This window comes from Geotrypetes seraphini, chromosome 1, assembly GCF_902459505.1.
Source record: "Geotrypetes seraphini chromosome 1, aGeoSer1.1, whole genome shotgun sequence".
Lineage (NCBI taxonomy): Eukaryota > Metazoa > Chordata > Amphibia > Gymnophiona > Dermophiidae > Geotrypetes > Geotrypetes seraphini.
The window spans coordinates 10,613,476-10,630,517 of NC_047084.1; positions in this window are offsets into that span (position 1 = coordinate 10,613,476).

Below are 17,042 nucleotides of genomic sequence, written 5' to 3' on the forward strand. Positions count from 1 at the left end.
TATAGTACTCTCGCATAACCAGTGTTATGCTTCTCCAGGTGTATCTCTATAATCCAGTAACTATTCTTTTTACCTTTTGTAATTATTAATAAATAGAAGTGCCTTTTCTACTCTTGGATTCTACATTTTTGGGGGGAACCTCACTTGGTTCTGTGCTCCATTTCCTCATTCCAGCTATAACCAAGTTTTCAACAAGTTTCCAAGTTTATTAATAATTTGTTATACCGCCAAATCAAACTTCAAGGCAGTGTACATCCAAAGGGTAAAAACATACAATTATAAATACAGAACATTAGTTTCAGTTGTCAAACAAAGGACCAACAGGATGAACGGACTAACAGGAACATGAGGGAAATGGTAGAACTACATTATTTAAAGTAAAAGCACAAAAAAGGGAAAGAAAACATAAGGTTAGGGATCTAATGCCAGGTAAATAGATAAAAATCAGATAAATTGTGTCCTTAACAGGACGGCTATACATTAAAAGAATCCTTAAACAGGTAGGTTTTTAATTTGGAGTTTTTAACTCAGGTTCAGGTTTTTAACTTGAAGTAAGTTAAAGAGGTTTCTTCCCGTAAATGATTTGGTGTAGTGTTCCAGAGGGATGGTGCGGTAACCTGTTCTGAAAAACAACAGCAGCTTATCCTGTCATTATAGTGAGGATCTGGTACTTATTGCAAGCATTTCATTTAGTCATGCTTGGCCTTCTGTTACTCCTTCGTATAAAACAGCAGCAAAGGGAACATTTGCATACAGTTATGATAAACAAGATTTTTAGTTTCTTAAACCACAGGCCACTTTGTCAAAATCAATTTCCATCTCTTTGTACTTTGCATTCACTGAATTGGTTATTGATTTTTATTAAAGATGATCGTCTTATGCTGAAGCAGAGAATACCAGGCAGCGTATTACCACAAAATAAACAGAAAAAAAAAATCTGATTTTTCTCAAGCTGTTTTAGCTTTCTTTATGGTTTTGTGGTTAAAGTCTTCTAGAATCTGTGATTGGACTTATTACATTTGACAGTGATAGATTCTTGGATCAGACAAAATTAGAGAAGAGTGCAAGATGCTTGCAAGCCACTTAATGGCACATTTTTCACACTGGAATATTTCCTTTATGTTCATTTCACTTAATTAATTTCTAACCTATCTATCACAGGATTTACTAGGTAGCTAACAGCATATAAATACCTAGAGATCTTTTGACTAAAATGCAGTAAGTTTTGCACTTGTTACAGGTTAATAGCAAAGAGTAATATGTGCTAAGTGCAAAGCCTGCGTGTAAATACAAGGAGATTTCCCAGCACCTATCCTGCATTTACCTCACAGGGCAGTCCATTAAAGTAGTACAGATACCACATGACCTGCAATAGTTATGCAATGGGGTGGGGGCCTGGTCCATGAAATAAAAAGCACTCTTTTGGAAGGTAAAGCAGCAATCAGAATGCCAGAAGCTTCTATTGAAACCGTCATCCAGGCTGTATAATAGAATTATCTAACAGTCCTCTGCATTTCTTTTAATCATTTTTGTTTTTCCTTAAATCCACTTTCCTTGGAAGTGATTGATTTCTCTCCTTTGGTTTGTGGACTATAATCATGGTATTTGCTATGTATAATTATTGTTTATTATTCTTATGAGATCATTGAGGGGTCCTTTTATCAAGCTGCGGTAGGGATTTAACGCGTGTAATACCGCACGTTAAACTGCCTGCTGCGCTAGCCGCTAACGCCTGCATTGAGCAGGCGTTAGTTTTTTAGCCAGCCGTGGGGGTTAGCGCGTGATGAAATGTCCAATGCGCTAACCCCACTAGCGCAGCTTGATAAAAGTACCCCTTTTCCTGTAAAGTCTTGCATATTCAACTTGTCAAAAACAAATTTTAAAAAAAAGCACTCTCAGGAATGCTAAAGTAGTATCCCAGCCCTGAACATATTCTTCCCTGATATGGACCCTCTGTGATATCCCACCCCCTGAGATCCAATTTCACTCCTACATCCCATCCCTAGGTAAGAATCTGCTCCTGACCCCTCCCTAAAGTCAGATTCTCATTTCTGACCTATCCTCACTGACCAAGCCATGCCCCCTTTGGAGTGGCATGCTAGGAAATTTAGTTATCGTTTTGTAGAACAATCACTTTTTGTCCCAATAGCTCTCTCAAGATATCCCCTCCTTTGAAAACGCTCTTGGAGTTCACCACCTACTTTCTTAAATTCTTGGATAGTAGAACAGATTCTCCTCACTCTCAGGAACTGGCTTACTGGAAGACTATATTTAAGTCAGTAGGGATGGAAGCTAGTGAAATGCAGGAAAATATTATGAGATACCGCCTTTCTAAATAAGGTGGTAGTGATGTTATTCCCCTCTTTACCAATTAGAATGCCCAAAAATTCTATATGACTTGTGTTATAGGATGTTGTAAACCGTAAGTTTTGATTCCTAGTATTGATCCACTGGATGAAACTTTCTAATTCTTGTTTAGTGCCAGTCCATAAGAAAAAGACGTCGTCAAGGAACCGTTTCCATAATGGTATGTGGATCTTATACTCCTCAGATGAGGAAATTTCCTGCTCTTCGAATTGTCCCATGTATAAGGTGGCTACTGAGGGAGCCAAAGTGGCCCCCCATGGCTACTCCCTTTACTTGTTGAAAAAATGTTCCTTCATACTCAAAATAATTACATGTAATCACCCATTCAGCCAACTGTAATAAGACTTCTGTAGAAATTCTTTGTTGGCCCTCTCTGGCTCTCAAAGTATCCTCGATTATTTGTAGAGCCTCTCTCTGGGGGATATGAGTGTAACCAACCACGTATTCTCTTGAAGCTGAATGCCATCCAGTAACAGCTGGAGCAGATGTGAGGAACCCTTTAAAAAGGAAGATACTTTCATAGCTTCCTTTTTCAAAAAGATATGTAATGTAATGTAATGTAATGTAATTTATTTCTTATATACCGCTACATCCGTTAGGTTCTAAGCGGTTTACAGAAAATATACATTAAGATTAGAAATAAGAAAGGTACTTGAAAAATTCCCTTACTGTCCCGAAGGCTCACAATCTAACTAAAGTACCTGGAGGGTAATAGAGAAGTGAAAAGTAGAGTTAGAGGAAAAATAAAAATAAAATAAACATTTTAACAAGACAGCATTAATCTAAATACTTTGGAAGGTAGAAGAGAGGAGAGAAAGGAATAGAAGCAGAAGGGGGAGCCGTTGAACAGTAGAATTCTGGAGAAATTTAAATGATAGAAATAGAACAAAACAAAGACAAAAGGCAAAACAATAGATAAGATTAAAGATAAATCATAAGCTGGAAAGAAAAATAAAATAAAACTTTGTCTTCAATCCACGGTTTCAGCGTCAGTGATGAAGTGGAGCAAGTAAGTTTAGAAAGGGCTTCTTCAGGGAAGAGACTTGGCAGACAGTCCCAGGATGCCTATGTCTCCTCCCCTGCGATGTTCTCCCATCCATGCATTCCCTCCCAGACACACTGCCCGTGCCCCAGCCGCTCCAAGGAGGCTGCCCCAGATGAGGCCCACGGTGAATGCAGGATTCTCTCCTCTGCGGGAAAGCCGCCCGGAGCCGACAGTCGATCTTCTTAGCGGATTGCATGGGGGGAAGAGTTCACTCTCTTGGTAGGATCGGGTCTGTGTGCTCTCGGTGGTTGTGGCTGGTCTCGTTGCTGCTTAGGTGTAAAAGCAGTTGATCTCCACTGCTGCTGATATTTAAAAGCAGGCAGATTGATCTCTCCAATGGACTGCAGGGGGAGGAGTTCACACTCCTGGCAGGATCGGGTCTGTGGGCTCTTGGTGGTTGCGGTAGGTCTCGCTGCTGCTTGTATGTAAAAGCAGTTGTTTTTCTACTGCTGCTGATATTTAAAGCAGGTAGATTGATCTCTTAAACGGGATATAGGGGGAGGAGCTCACATGCCTGGTTGGATCGGGGCAAGGGCTCCTATTATAGGCTGCTTAGGTGTAAAAGCAGTTGATCTCCTACTTCTGATAATATTTAAAAATATTTTGATAAAGGTTCCAATATACTATCTCTGGTGTTCACAATATGTCTCTCCGGGAGAATATCTAAACTTTTATGAATCTTAGGGACAAACAGAATCTTAGGAGTCTTTGGATACTTCTCCAAAAGAAACTGATATTCTTTCTTAGTTAATATTCCTGTTCATAATAATGAGTGATATAATCAAATATCTCTTTCATCAATGTTCCCCCTGGGGTCCTCCGAAAGATGGTGATAGTCTCTACATTCAATTGGCATCCTGCTTATGCTTGATATTCTCATTTATCCTGTATGACAATAGCTCCCCCTTTGTCCATAAGGGCATGATGTTGGCAATATGTTAAGTTGTATCTACCATGGTTCTTACTCATAGATCTTTCCAGCATGGTGATACCTGTTAACACTAAGTCATAAAAAGTAACTAATGTAGGGTCCATCGGCCCTGGGGGTATCCATTTGGACTCTCTCCAAACAACTGAATGATCTTCTTGGGTTCCTGTTTCATCTTGGAAATATAATTTAATTTGAAGTTTCCTTAAAAACCGGTGGATCGCAATTTTCAACCTGAAAAAATAAGGATTTTCTTGTATAACAAAACCTAACCCAAGCTATAATACTTCCATTTGTGTTTGTGTGAGTTGTGTGGAAGAGATGTTAACTATTAAGCATCCTGTCTCATCTTGATCCCCCAGCCTCTGGGTACTCCTCTTCCCCTCATCCTGGGTTTGGTTCCCCTTTGGGGTAACATTTTGTCCCCCCGACATCTGTGTGGATGTGGTATCCATTGATTCCCCACTTGTCACATTAGATTCTTTTGAGGCTGCTCCAATGGCCACTTTTTTCTTAGCTTGTACTACTGGGGTATTTTGTTCCAAGTGTACACCTTTCCAGTGTGATAATCCCTTTCATCACGTTTCCACTTTTTAATTTTAGTTTGTTTAATGGAATCCCAAAACTTATTTAATGAATCCTCCAGCTTCTTTTTCTTATCAAATTCAGCTTCAAGAGAATACGTGGTTTGTTACATTGGACGTAGTATCTCTCTACACTCATATCAACAAGTACAGGGAGTAGCCATGGGGGCCACTTTGGCTCCCTCAGTAGCCACCTTATACGTGGGACAATTTGAAGAGCAGAAAATTTTCTCATCTGAGGAGTATAAGATCCAAGTACCATCATGGAAACGGTTCCTTGACGACTTCTTTTTCTTATGGACTAGCACTAAACAAGAATTAGAAAGTTTCATCCAGTGGATCAATACTAGGAATCAAAACTTACAGTTTACAGCATCCTATAACACAAGTCATATAAACTTTTTGGACATTCTAATTGGTATAGACGGGAATAACATCACTACCAGCTTATTTAGAAAGGCGGTATCTCGTAATACTTTCCTGCATTTCCATCCCTACTGACTTAAATATAGTCTTCCAGTAAGCCAGTTCCTGAGAGTGAGGAGAATCTGTTCTACTATCCAAGAATTTAAGAAAGTAGCCAGTGAACTCCAAGAGCATTTTCGAAGGAGGGGATATGCTGAGGGAGCTATTCGTAAGGCTTATTTAAGGGCACATTATGCCCAGCGAGAATTGTTAATTCAGGAATGTCAACCTATAGAACACAAATCAGGGGATAGAATAATTTGTGTTCTACCTTATTCAGATGCCGCTGCCAAAACAATAGCTCTCATTAAAGCACACTGGCCCATTTTACAAATTCTGAAAGGTTTTGAAACCATACCCATGTTTGCCTTTAATAAATGGAGAACCATCAGTGAGGTATTGGGACAGCAAAAAACAGAGGTATTACAGAGACAAAATAGGGCACATGTGTGATGCGGACACTGTCAATGGTGTGAGAACACCTTGGAGGGGAGTTTATGGCAGGATCCTCAGACTAGATGCACAATTACAGCTCAGTGCAATACCAATTGTAAATCTAGTAAAGTAATATATATAATAACATGTCCTTGAAGTCTAGTATATATAGGTCGTACTAAGAGGCCAATTCAAATATGGCTAAATTAACATAAGTCCCGTATTACCACTGGCAATCTCTTAAGCCCCATTGGTCCAACATTGGGTGCAAAACCAACATACTATTGAACAGATTATATGGAGAGTAATAGAAGCTTTGGAGGTAGGGAGGGAGGGAGGGAGGTAAATGGGAGGAGAGACTACATTTTTTTGGAACAGAGCTGAATATACCACCTAAATACCTTGAATTAGAATGGGCTTCATTGATTTATAGGACAATTGGGCAGGACTCCTCCTCAGGTCTGAAATAATCCTATAGTGCAAGCCATAAAAACAAAAATAAAATTAAAACTATAGCAAATAAGGGTTCCCCCCATGGGGCGATCTGCTATTGATGTGACGATGTCATCAATAGGGATGCTCAGGCAGAGATTTTTTTAAAAGGGAATACAAAGACGCGACGGCCATGTTAATACACACTGTGAATTATCAGATGCGGGTTTTAGTGGGTTATAATAATGGTATATCATATCTCTAGGTGTCACAGAGGCTATCTTAGGAAAATTAATCAAGCGGAGATTATTATTACGAGAAAAGTTCTCTAAATTTTCCAATTTTCTGCGCAAACTCGTGTTATCTTTTACCATTGCTTCATTAAGCTGTTTTGATGCTTTTAACTCCTGTTGTATATTCAGAATTGAGTTCTTGGATTCATCAACTTCAACTTTTATATTTTTTATATCATTTTCTTGAAGAGTAATTTTATTTTCCAGCTGCAAAAGCTGGGGCTTAACAGACTTGGCTAGGTCAGCAACTAAATCCCAGATTGAGTCCAGTGTTACTTCTCTGGGTTTTTCAATAACATATGAAAGATTGGGAATTTGAATAGTCTCACCGGTTATCAGTTGATTCTGGCAATCCTTCTGCTGGGTTGAAATGATCCCTGATGTTTCCAAATCCTCTGTACTTCTTGGACTCACCTGGAAACTCAGGGAGTCCATCTCCACGCTCCCCTCTCTGTTCTTCCTGGCCTCCGAGGGTAGGTGCTTGCTTCCTTCCGGGAGCTCCTCCACTCGTGGGGAGCTGGTAACCTGAGGAGGTGGGGGAGGTGCCCTAGCGTCGGGGCTGAGCGTAGTCTCTAGCCCCAAGGAGATCACCTCATTTCCGCCTCTCTGAGGCGTCTCCAGCGGGGGGGGGTGCCGACGCTGCCGGGATATCCTGCATCCGACGCAGGAGCTCTTCAATATTGCCGAAAGAGGGGACCGCTGAACGCCGCGAGGCTCCAGCGGCGCTGCGGCCTCTCCTCTTCGGCATCTCAAGTAGGTAATCGCTCCAAAAAGAAAATTTTCCTAAGATAGCCTCTGTGACACCTAGAGATATGATGAAACGTTATATGGTAGAGATTTTGGGCATTCCAGAGGATACATTACCACCACTTACTCAAGTATATTACTTACCAATGAAAACTACTAAATTACCACTTAAACAACAGGAGGATAATCAACCACTTAATGTTTCTGCAATCTTGGAACTTTCGGACAGAGAGCTAGCATCTCCGGCAACATTGCTTCTTACGGTGGCCCTTGCACCAGATAAAAACTGGTTGCTTAGAATGTAATTTAGGAATAAAATGAAAGAATTTCTTGGACATAAAATATTAATGTTCCCAGATTTGGCACGGGAAACCCAGAGAAGAAGGCGAGAGTTTCTTTTGATGAAGCCAGGTGTTATATCTCTTGGAGGGACCTTTTTCCTACGACACCCTTGCAAATGTGTAATACAGTACCATATGAAGAAATATGTATTCTTTGAGCCATTCCAGTTGACAGCTTTTCTGGCAGGAACTCGACTGGATGAAGGGAAATCAATCAAGCGAGGTCCAATTGAATAAATGATATCCTTCCTCAGCTAAGGGACTTTGTTTTCCTAATACTTGATTTGATATTTGTCAGCATCTGTTAATATGTCCGCCTCATCCATTTTGGATCTAATTTAGAGGACTTGAGCTGAATTTAAGCTAAACATTTATTTTTATTTAGTTGATTATTATGTATTTTACCTATGAGTATTATTTTTCTGCTTTTCTTCAACTTTCTGTACAAGTGGATACTTGATTTATAAAATGTAAAATTTGATAAATATAAAATAAAAAAAAAAATAAAAAAAAATAATGGTATATATACCATTGATATGAACGGTTGATCTGTATGTTTGTAGGGATGAACGGCCTTGAAAAAACTTTATAGTGAAACATGTTGGCAAAGTTATCCCTGAAAGGAAGACCACATATAAGATAAGTCACTTATTTAGGCAATGCTAAACCACTTATTTATATATTTAAACAGTATTGTTAATACAAATAAGATCCGGTGAGGAAACAACACTTAAAGTCTAAGACAATTAATTAAAGGAGTCTAAGGTGGTGTTTCTGAGGGTCAAATATACCAATATTCATATAAGAAACTGTTTGTCCCAAATCCAGTTCTCATCCAAAAAGTGATTGTTCTACAAAAAGATTATATTGAATGCTCTCATTCTAAGCTGGATTTTTAGTCATTGGTGCTTTAGTGAAAGGAAATTTAGTTAGGCATTTTATAGAATAGGAAGCAGGCAGTTCCGCACATATCTCCTAATTACTGCCAAGTACTTGTTCATGCCAATAAATGGTTGCTATCATCTAATTTGCATATCCAACTTTGGGTGACCCATACAGAATCTGGGGGCTCTTGTCTACCATATGGTAAAACCAATGTTAGTTTGTTAACAAAGTTTAGTAATTAGAAATCACACATACAATAAACTTAAATAGAAACATAGAAACATGATGGCACATAAAGGCCAAATGGCCCATCCAGTCTGCTCATTTGCAGCAACCGCTATCTTCTCTTCTCTCTAAAAGATCCCATGTGCCTGTTCCACACATTTACCACCCTCTCTGTAAAAAAAAGTATTTCTTTAGATTACTTCTGAGTCTATCACTTCTTAACTTCATCCTATTCCCTCTCCTTCCGGAGCTTCCTTTCAAATGAAAGAGACTCACCTCATTCACATTTATGCCATGTAGGTATTTAAACATATCTATCATATCTTCCCTCTCCCACCTTTCCTCCAAATTATACAGATTAAGATTTTTAAGTCTGTCCCCATGCGTCTTATGATGAAGACCACTAATCATTTTAGTAGTCTTCCTCTGGTCCGATTCCATCCTGTTTATATCTTTTTGAAGGTGCGGTCTCTGGAATTGTACAGAATAGTCTAAATGAGGTCTCACCAGAGTCTTATACACGGCCTTCAATACCTCCTTTATCCTACTGGCAATACCTCTCCCTATTCACTATAGCATTCTTCTAGCTTTCATTGTCGCCTTTCTAACCTGTTTGGCTACCTTAAGATCACCACATACTATCACACCTAAGTCCTGCTCCTCTTTCATGCACAAAAGTTTCTCACCCCCTAAACTGTTTACTCAGGTTTTTGCAATCCAAATGCATGGAACAATTAAAATTATTCAAGTAAAATGCAACAAAACATTTTCTTTCCAACAGTATAGTTAAAAGCTTTACGAAATGGGTAGGCCTTCAAACATTTATATAAAAAAATAGCCAGACAGCAATCAGAAAAGTGAGGAAATTAATATAGTTAAAATTTGTCAAGCTTTATAAAACAGCTAGGTGAGCCGTATTAAAAATAAAAATAAAAGGAAATTACAATCATTTGCTGTTGTTAAACAGATTATTTGTTCAGTCTGCCATGTTTCTCTTTTTGGATAGTATTTACAACATTAAAATTCTCTTGCAATTGAAAGGATAATTATTATGTTGTATTTGATACAGGATTTTATACATATAATTGTACTGCTGGAATAGCATAACACATTGTACCTGAGGAAAAAAATTGTATATAAAAGGCTGTTAATAAGGAGATTTATAAGTGCTCTAATTTTTCACTTAAGAATTCTTGTACACGATCAGTATTCAATGTGAAAATGCTCAGTTCTTAAAAAACATTCAGTTGCTGCCTAGCAATTTTAATATTGGAATAGATCGGGGGTTCTTAAACAGTGGTTCCTGCACCTCCAAGGAGTAAGGGAAGAGGTCAAATAGGGTACAGAGAAGGGTCTAGAAATCTGAGGCATTTATTGAAACTTTCTAAACAGTGTTTAACTCAGTCCTGGAGTACCTCCTTGCTAGTCAGGTTTTCAGGTTAGCCACAATGAATATGCATAAACTTGATTTGCATACACTGCCTCTATTATATGCAAATTTATTTCATGCATATTCATTGTGGATAGCTTGAAAACCTGACTGGCAAGGGGGTACTCCAGGACCAAGCTGTGAAACACTGTTCTAGGCAGAGCAAAAGCAGTTATTAGCACTGTTAGCAGCTAATAGTGACATATGTAGCGATCAGTAGTCCACGGTGGACATGTGGTCCAAGAAAGGGGACTGTGAAGGTTTTATTGATCAGTTAAGGGGACACAGAAACCCCCCAAAAAGTGACAAACTCTGGGATTAGAGCAGGGATCTCAAAGTCCCTCCTTGAGGGCCGCAATCCAGTCGGGTTTTCAGGATTTCCCCAATGAATATGCATTGAAAGCGATGCATGCACATAGATCTCATGCATATTCATTGGGGAAATCCTGAAAACCCGACTGGATTGCAGCCCTCAAGGAGGGACTTTGAGATCCCTGGATTAGAGCCACATACTTGATTTATAGCCCTATTAACATTTAGGGCTCCTTTTACTAAGGTGCGCTAGCATTTTTAGCGCGCACTGCCGATTAGCACACGCTAACCCTTGCGCTATGCGTAAAAACTAATGCCAGCTCAATTGTGGCATTAGCGTCTAGCGCGCGGGGCAATTTAGCGTGCACTAAGCGCACGCTAAAACCACTGGGGCAGCTTAGTAAAAGCAGCCCTAAGGGTTTGTTATCTCTTGATGAAAACATGACTATGAGGGACCCTCCCCAGTTTTTATCGATATATTTCAAGAATAGCTCCTGCATATTTCTTTTTTGGTTTCAATTTGGGCTTATTCTTGACGGCACTTCCTTCAGAATAGATCAATTTCATTCAGACTATTTTTGTTAGCTGGCAGGCTTCACTAGCTGCTTGTTTGATGCTGCCTCTTTTGATGCTTATTCTGTTCTCTATTGTTTGTATTATTGTACCTTTGGTGTACGGACATTCTGTGTTGGTCATATTTTCCCTTGACTCCTTTAATAAAGATGATTACAAAAAAAAAAAAAAAAAAGAATACAAATATATTTGTGATGCAGATATCCCAAAGCTAACATATTCCAGTTAATAATTTCAAAATAAAACCTTTTTTCTACCTTGTTTGGACATTTTGGTTTTCCATCATTTTAGTCCCAGTTTCTCTTTCTGCTTTTTTTGTCTATCTTCTACTAACTCTCCAGTGTTTGCTGTCCATTTTTTTCTCCTTTCTTGCTCCATTCTCTCACTATGCCTGTCTCCAACACATTGATTTTTCTCTTTCAGCTTTCATCCCTTTTTTCTTTTCTGTCTGTCATTCAAATTTCACCTTCTCTCATCCTTTTTTAAAATTTTCAGCTACCTATCAATTTTCCATCTTGTCTCATTCTCTAGCTCTCCCACTTTCCTCCCCAATACCACATTTCTACCACTGTACTCATTGTTCTCTCACTCATCTTGTCATCTCACTTTTGACCTCATCCAAATGGCTCACCACTTCCAGAATCCCCCTCCCTCTCTCATCTGATTATATCTCCCTGTCCCTTTCCATCCACTAGAATCTTTTTATCCCACCTCTCTTCCCTCCTATGGGTCCATCTTTCATCCTCTCTCCCCATGGTCCAATATCTCTCCCTCTTTTTTTCTGTTGTTCTCTCCCTCCTTGATGCTGAACAATAGCAGGGTGGGAGGGAAAAAAAAAGAGATGCTGCATATCTCTTTCCATCCCACCTCCAGACCTAACATTTCTCTCTCCCTACCCTTCTTCCATTCCCAGGTCCAATTTTTCCCCATTTTTCTTCCCAACTGCTCTCCCATCCCATATATCTCCCTGCATCCCCCAGGTCCACCATCTCTCCCTTTCTCTTCCCAACTGTCCTCCCTTCAAATATCTGTTTCCCCTTTCCTCCTCTCCCTTTCTCTTCTCTCCCTCCAGACAAACTCTCTCTAGTATGCTCTGTTTATGGCCCTATAGGTTCTTCTCCTTCACCACCACTCCCCAATCCCCAGTCTAGCACTTCTTTGAAACCCCTCCCCCAAGAAACAGTTGGTCCAAAGGGCTTTCCGGCCTGGCATGTCCTCCCCCTTTTAATCTGCTGGTTCGATGCCGCCTTCATCTTTGTTTTCATCCATTTTTGAGCGACTCTGAAGCACAGCTTGTAGCCTTCCTCTGTGCTTTGCTTCTGCTATGGTTTGCCCAGGTGCATAAAGGAAGTTGTGTCATTGGGGGCAGATTGTGGCAGAAGGAAAGCATGGAGGTAGACCACAGGCTATGTTTCAGAGTCACTGCCATAGCCAAGGTGATGTCTGACTGGCTTGGTTAGAAGGGGGAGGACCTGCCCTCCAATGGGGGGCCCCTGAGAGCCTTGGGGCTTAGGGCAGATGTCCTGTTTGCTCCACCTAACACTAGCCCTGCAAGTAGAGAGCTGATATACATTTTACCACTAGATAGCATATGGAAGGGAAGGGAAGCGATAGAAAAATTTATAGATTTGAGAAATAGACAAGAAATGGAAGAAAATTGAATGTGAAAGATCAGTGCCAAAGATGGCAAACTATTGAACCACTTGGATTAAAAAGAGAAGAGGAATGGCAGCATTTTTGTGACTTCTTAATTACTTGTAGAATTTCTAATTATCATTTGTTTAATCATATCCCTCTCTTTATTTTTATTAAAAATGATTGGCTGGTTATTTTATTTAAGCTCTTCCCTTTATGGGGTCAGACTGTTCACCATGTTTTGATATTAGCGGTGGTCTAAGGTATGTCAAATGTTCATGTATATGTTTTTGTGAGATTTTTGCTCTGATTGATCTTGCTCACTAAAGGGCTCATAATCAAAATTTAAACATGTCTAAAAACTCTCCATAGTTGGTACTTGGACGACCTAAAAGACAGGTCGTCCAAGTGACGATAATCAAACCTATTTTTTGGACTTATCCAGGGGTTTCTTAGGCCTCTGAATGCCACTGTGTGCACAGAGCTGAAAGGGGCATATTTGGAGGAGTGGTTGGGGCGGGAAGTAGGCAGGATGTTGGCCGACCTAGACTTAGTCATCCTGCAGGGATAACAGAATGTTTTACGAGACTTTCTGGACGGAACATATATGTTGTGAGTTAGACTATGTAAAAACATGTATAAGTGCCCATAAAGGTATCCAAAGTGACCAAATAACCACTGCAGAGACAAAGTAAAGACCCTCACATACTCCCCTAGTGTTCACTAACCCTCCTCCAACCCCCACAAAGATCAGAATAAAAACGTACGTACCTGTCAGCACCTAGTATAAGAAAGCCTAGTAGAGCTGCATACAGGTCTCTTAAATAGTCTGGGGGCGTGGTCTAGTGAACCATAGAGAGGAGGACCCAGGCCCATAAGCCACTCTAACCACTACATTTATGGTGGAACATGTGAACCCACCCAAACTCCCCAAAACCTTACTCTACTGCCATATAGGTGGCATCTGCAGTCATAAGGGCTACTTGGGTTGTAGACAACTGGGTATAGTGGGTTTTGGGTATGTTTTTGGGGGGCTCACCATAATCTATAAGGGAGTTCTGGTGAGATGTTTATGTGGCATCCTTTTTGTGAAGTTCACAGAAGTGTCCTCTAAGGTACCCCACTGCTCTGTTGCCTTGTCTGGGGTAAATGGAAAATACTCAGACTGGAAAAGTATCACGAGTAGAGTGTCGCAGGGTTCGGTGCTAGGACTCGTGCTCTTCAACATATTTATAAACGACCTGGAAATTGGAACGACGAGCGAGGTGATTAAATTTGCAGACGATACGAAGTTATTCAGAGTAGTGAAGACACAGAAGGATTGCAAAGACCTGCAACGTTACATAAACACGCTTGAGAAATGGGCTGCGACATAGCAAATGAGGTTTGACATGGATAAGTGTAAGGTGATGCATGTTGCTAACAAGAATTTTATACACGAATACAAGATATCTGGTGCAGTACACGAAGAGACCTCCCAGGAAAGAGACTTGGGAGTACTGGTCGACAAGTCAATGAAGCCATCCGCACAATGTGCAGTGGCAGCAAAAAGGGCGAACAGAATGCTAGAAATGATTAAGAAGGGGATCACAAACAGATTGGAAAAGGTTATCATGCCGCTGTACCGGGCCATGGTACACCCCCACCTGGAATAGTGTGTCCAGCATTGGTCGCCGTACTTAAAGAAGGGCATGATACTACTCAAAAGGGTCCAGAAAAGAGCGACTAAAATGGTTAAGGGGCTGAAGGAGTTGCCATACAGTTAGAGATTAAAGAAGCTGGGCCTCTTCTCCCTTGAAAACAGGAGACTGAGAGGGGACATGATTGAAACGTTCAAGGTAATGAAGGGAATAGACTTAGTAGATAAAGACAGGTTATTCACCCTCTCCAAGGTAGAGAGAACGAGAGGGCACTCAGGTCACAGACGGACAGTGAAGAACTCCAGAGAGATTTGAGACAACTAGAGAAATGGGCAGAGAAGTGGCAAATGAAGTTTAATGTAGAAAAATGCAAAGTGATGCACCTGGGCAGGAAAAACAAGGAGCACCAGTATACCTTGTTTGATGCAACTTTGGGCAAAAGCGAATAAGAAAAGGACCTGGGGGTAATGATAGACAGGACCCTGAAGCCGTCGGCTCAATGCACAGCGGCGGCAAAAAAAGCAAACAGGATGTTGGGCATGATTAAGAAGGGTATCGCGAATAGATCTGAGGATGTCATAATGCCACTTTACAGAGCGATGGTAGGACCACACTTGGAATACTGTGTCCAACATTGGTCTCCCTACCTAAAGAAGGATATAATACTACTGGAGAGGGTGCAGAGGTGAGCGATGAAGCTTGTAAAAGGTATGGAGAACTTGAGCTACAAGGATCGCCTCAGAAAATTAGGATTATTCACCCGCGAGAAGAGGAGACTTCGAGGGGATCTGATAGAGACTTTTAAAATACTGAAAGGATTCGAAAAAATAGAGCAGAGAACAACTTTATTCACAATGTCAAAGGTGACTCAGACAAGAGGTCATGGACTGAAGCTGTGGGGGGACAGGGCCAGGACAAATGTCAGAAAGTTCTGCTTCACACAGCGAGTAGTGAATGCCTGGAACGCTCTCCCGGAAGAGGTTGTGGAGGAAACCACCATTCAAGGATTTAAGGGCAAGTTGGATGCACATCTTCTTGAAAGACACATTGAGGGATACGAGTAACTAAGGTATTCGCCAGGGTAGGCCTAGCTGGGCCTCCGCATGTGCGGATCGCCGGACTAGATGGACCCAAGATCTGATCCGGTGCAGGCATTTTTTATGTTCTTATGTTTACTCTCTAAAGTTGAAAGGGGATTGATTCCGTACAAACGTAAGGAAGTTCTTCTTCACCCAGAGAGTGATGGAAAGCTGGAATGCTCTTCCTGAGGCTGTTATAGGAGAAAACATCCTCCAGGAATTCAAGACAAAGTTAGACAAAGTTCATGCTAAACCAGAACTTACGCAGGTAAGGCTAGTCTTAGTTAGGGCACTGGTCTTTGACTTAGGAGCTTCCGTGTGAGTGGACTGCATGGCACGATGAACCACTGGTCTGACCGAGCAGCGGCAGTTCTTATGTTCTTTCAAGCAGAGACTGACTCTTGTGTATTTAATGTACAGCACTTACTTATCGTTACTCACATGTAGAACTATCAAACTTGACATTAAATACATAGAAAGAATGCTCAGATAGTTCCTAGTTGCCAATAGCAATTGTGTTTGATGTTGAGGTTCTCTCCTTAGATATGTTTGTGCAGCTACTACAAATTTTTAAGTGTTCATGAATTTATATATAAAAATTTTATATATAATTTTCTGAGGCAACATCAGTCAAACTGGTTTACAGACCAATAAAATACAAGCCAGGAAGAAATAGCAAAAATAAATAAATAAATAAATCATACAGTAATATAAACACAACATTATTATTTTTTTAATAATTATAATCATTTGGAATTAGTTGGAGCTGGTGCAAACTCTTTCTGGGCCATTTTAGTTATAGAGTTACCTATTGAAATATTTTGAGTGTTTGAAGCTCTCAGTTCCTGAGAAAGTCAAAAAATAGGTGAAACAGGGCCTCCGTCAGGTTCATCATATGTGCTTCGCTGAGTATTTTTATATTAATTATAGTTTTGGTGGTATTGTGTTGTAAAAGTAAAAAAAGAAGACATGCAAAATGTAATACAGTAATTTAAACATTCTAAAAAATAAATTTATGTAGTGATTAAAATGACACTGGTTATAAAGGAGGCTTTTTAAAACCAATGAATGATATTGGAACTGATTAAGCCCTGACTTCTTAGTCTCTGCTTTCAGGGTTTCTGAGGTCATTATCTCCTTAAAACAAACCACAAAAGAAGCACCAAACAGCCTGCAGAATGGGTACAAAATGCCAAATCTTTAATTATTATAACCCAACATGGTCCATGTTTCAACTCGAAGCCTGCATCAAGGGTCTATAAATGAATTTGTTCCTTTCTAACTCCATGAATTTGCCCGGTGACAAAGTCTCACAAAGTTGATGTTCGCTGCTACTGTTTTGCTCTATCTGGTTTTTGGATTGTGTATAGATTGAAAATGCTAGTAGTGGACATTGACTTTGTGAGACTTTTTCACTTGGTAAATTCATGAAGTAAGAAAGGAACAAATTCATTTATAGATCCCTGATGCAGGCTTCGATCCAAAACACGGGCCTTATAAGGTCATAATAACTACAGACATCTTGGTTTCCATTATGTAGGCCGTTTGGTTCTTCTTTTGTGGTTTCTTTTGTGGACATTGCACTTTTGTGATCCCTTTTCTTTTTGTCTTGGGTTATTTTCTCATT